Here is a 4,134-nt window from a genome sequence, read left to right on the forward strand (position 1 = left end):
AATGTCTTTTGTATTTCAGTTGATTTCATCGAAGGCTGTGTCTGGAAGTCAGTTGTATGTTTGGAGAAGTTTCTTATAACAAAAAACTGTTAGCTGAGTGTGCACTCATGAGCTCACCATGTGAGAGCACTGTGATATCACTGTGATAGTGTTGAGAAACAGGATATAGAAAGCCTCCTCGGTGACCGATATTTGAACTGCCTCCTCTCAACCTGCTCAACATTTTGAATTCACAATGAGCTCACATATTACTCTCACTGTGAGAATCACACTATGAGAATGGTGTGATGTCACTGTGATCAGCGCATGATCTCACGTGTTGACTGGGAATGCACATAACTTGAGAACAGCTTTCTGCAGAAAGAAAAACGGAGACACTTTGCATTCCATTGTTGTACAGCCTATCAAAGTTAAAAAAAATGTTTAAAATAATAATATACTTCTTATTGCACCGGCCAAAACAAGGTACTTTTGCTTTTGCCACAGAGACCTTTTAAGTCCTAGAAATGCATCATATTGATGTCTGTATGATAATTCGTGCAGCTTTCAGTGGGAGGAACTGTAGTATAAACGGGAGTGTAAATTGGAGCTAATAATAATAATAATAAATAATAAAAGTCATTTTTTTGGAGAGAGAAAAAATATTGGGAGAGGACAAAACAATTTTGAGATAAAAATCGGAGAGATACAAAAAATAAAAAATAAATAAAAATCTTAGGGCTTCTGTACTCATGGTCACATTCATCATTTATTTTTAATCTATCCTTTAAAAATTTTGCACAAATGACTCTACATCATTTGCTGTTTTGTTTTAATATTGTCTTCATGCTGATTTCTGTCATTGCAGTTATAAATATAACGCTGCCGGAAGAATGCAATGTAAGTTGAGTTTCTGAAATTGAAGTTTTAGATTTGGACTCACAGCTTCTTTCAATAATAGTACAGAGAGCATAAGATGTGCATTGGCAGATATTTGAAATATGAATGTGCTTTTCTATTTATTGTTGATGGTTACATGCACAAACTTACATTTGTTTGCTATTAATATCGCAAAACATGATTAAAATCACAGAGTTTGTTTTATTTACTGTATAAAACTCAGTTGTGATTTCAGAGTCAGACCCCTGGAGGATGTTTTCAAAATCTTCTTGAGCAGCTCGAGAACATCACAGCTCAAGTGCTTCCTTTAAATGTAAGTCTTCAGGAGAAAAATTATAAAATAATCAAATCTAACTTAGATGATATATGACAGACATAGCAGTGCTGTCTGACTTTCTTGACATTTACATGGACAGTAACTGTATTGAACTGCATTTTTCTGATCAATAAATTAGACTGTGACAAACATTCTGAATACGGTCTTCAACGCTTCAGAGAAGATTGTAGTTGACATTTACATGTACAGTAACTGTATTGAACTGCATTTTTTCTGATCAATAAATTAGACTGTGACAAACATTTTGACTATGGCCTTCAACGCTTCAGAGAAGATTGTAGAGTCATCATCATCAGCAAGCCCAACTGAACTAGCCTCCTATGGAAACCGTGTGTTAAAAACCAGTGAGAAACTCATCTCTACATTAGTGAAGCCGACAGACACCAGTGACAGTGTCAGTTTTACTCTTGCTGCTGTGGGTAAGTGGAAACACAATTATTATTGATAATGAAACTCAGATTATATATGAGGTCAGTGACTTTATTTAGTCTAGAGAGCAGCGGTGGGACAGACAGCAACACATGCAGCTACAGTAACTAATTAATTGTCTTATAAACTTATAAAAGAGCAGGAAACACTGCCTGCATTTTTTGTTTACGGATGTCAAAGGTCAACATTTTGATGCAAATTCATCTTTCATTTGGTAGAAGCTTATCAAATTAGATGGCGACGTGGGCAGGTAGTTTCATGACAAACCATGAAAAAAAAGAAAATACAAAATTAAACACAGATTCACTTACAGTGAGAAGTTTGTGGAGACCACAGTGTGTTTTTTTTTTTATATTTTCTGCCTTGAGCACAAAACAATCAACAGTCACAAGACACACAGCAAAATCCCTGGTGTTAAATTAACACCGCTCTGTTTTTATATGGGAACAACCAGCAGTGTGTTAAAAGTAACACTGAAGCAGTATTGAAGTTAATGAGGTAATTAAGTGATTAATTAAGTGATGATTGATCATTAGTGATAAACACTTGCTGTTAACAAGCAGAATCACTGAAAGAAAGAAAAAACACAAGAACTATGTTACACACAAGATCCACAACTACAATTGACTTCCAGCCGCAGCCTTAAGCCCCGTTCACACCAAGAACGATAACTATAAAGATAATGACGTCTGCGGTGGGCTCGAGCAGCTCCGCACAGCGGGGTGAAGTTTTGCTGGGCTCTGGGTCTTGCGCTGTACTGGATCGGGGCCAGAGGCTCTCCACGGAACGGAACATTGCCTCCCTCCAGCTCAGTCCCATTGTGTCTGGGAGGTCCACGGGGTGATGGTAATTTGCCCTGATCCAGTATAGTGATTTCAGAGTCTCGTTGTCGAAGGGGCTAAAGGTGACGAGACGTGAAAAACGTAAAGAAAACAAAAAAATCGTGGCTTTCCCTATATATATATATATATATACACATAGTACATACAATTAAATAGCACGTAACTGCTTGTTTGTGTTTAATCAGAGGGTCAAGTCTTCATGGTTGGACCACAGGTCACCTTAAATAAAATCCCTCGACTCGACACGACAAATTCTTCTGTGGACATTGATCTCATTGGGATATCCAAGAACAACATTGAAAGTATGTCAAATGTTTTAGTTTGATTTAAAAAATGTGGGAAGATATATTATACCATTACCACTAAACCACATTTACTTACTTTTTGATTGTTGTTGTTGTTGTTATTGTAGCATATATTATTTAATGTAAGTTTCATTTTCTGTTTCTGTCACACAGGATCAGCTGCTGTGGCTTTCATGAGCTACGTCACGATGGAGAATCTACTGAAGCCAGACTTCTTCAACACATCAAACAACACGATTAAAACCATGATGTCCACTGTGATCTCAGCTACTCTTCCCAAAACCACCAACACTAAACTCACCAAACCAGTCAACTTCACCCTAAAACACATCAGAGTGAGAGACTGAAATGTGTTTTTCCAACCTGAGAACTGATGAACATCTGAAAACATCTAATATTCAGTGTTCTGATATTTTCTTCATCTTTTTCAGGAGTTTGATCCCAGTGGTTCTCTGTCCTGTGTGTACTGGAATATCAGCGAGTGGATTGTAGATGGTTGTTCTGTTTTAAAGACCAACAGCAGCTACACTGTGTGTTCCTGTGATCATCTGTCATGGTCTCCAGGTGTTGTGTGCCGTGATCTCAGGCCTTCTGCACTTCCTCTTTCTCTCCGGCTTTGTGTGGATGGTCATTGAAGCAGTGCTGCTCTTCATCTGTGTGAAGAACCTATCACAGATCAGCTCCAAAAAGAGGGAGGTGCTTAGCAGTGGATTCCTGTGTGTGATTGGATATGTGGTTGCTCTGATTGTGGTGTGTGTGTCTGTCGGTCTGGTTCCTGACAGCTACGGCAGCGAATAGTGAGTTGTTGTTGTTTTGAAGTTAATTTGATTAGAAGGAAATAAAGCAGCTCTGGACTTTTGTGACATTTCTGCTATTTATTTATATTAAAAAGAAAACAAGGTGATTAATTACTCTTCTACTTTGCAGTCAAACACAATTCTCTTCATCAAGATTGTCATCAGTCTGAACACAACTCTCAAAAGTCTCAATGCTGAAGTTTCACAGATGAAGCAAACCAAGTAACATTATTATTTAATCACTCTATAGAAAACCACATAGTCAATAAAGACACATTAACACTCATTCTTTGTCTGTTTCTCTGCAGGATTATGGTGTTTAAAACACTGGCTCAGTGTGTGGTTCTTGGTTGCCCCTGGGTTCTGGGTTTCTTCACTAATGGCAGTAAGGTGCTGGAGATCCTCTTCCTGATCTTGAACTCCCAGCAGGGAACCTTCATCTTCCTGATCTACTGTGTCCTCAATAATGAGGTCAGACTCTTGTTCAGGTCAGGCAGCAGTACAGGAAGCTCTTCATATGTCTTTGCTGTGTCAAACAACACTGA

General features: G+C 38.1%; 1 pseudogene; it reads left to right on the plus strand.

The window, feature by feature from the left end:
• The window catches only part of LOC107747167 (adhesion G protein-coupled receptor E2-like), a 21,431-nt pseudogene extending 17,297 nt beyond the window's left edge, over positions 1-4,134 (plus strand).

This window comes from Sinocyclocheilus rhinocerous, unplaced genomic scaffold (genome assembly GCF_001515625.1).
Source record: "Sinocyclocheilus rhinocerous isolate Xijiao unplaced genomic scaffold, SAMN03320098_v1.1 scaffold1310, whole genome shotgun sequence".
Classification (NCBI taxonomy): domain Eukaryota; kingdom Metazoa; phylum Chordata; class Actinopteri; order Cypriniformes; family Cyprinidae; genus Sinocyclocheilus; species Sinocyclocheilus rhinocerous.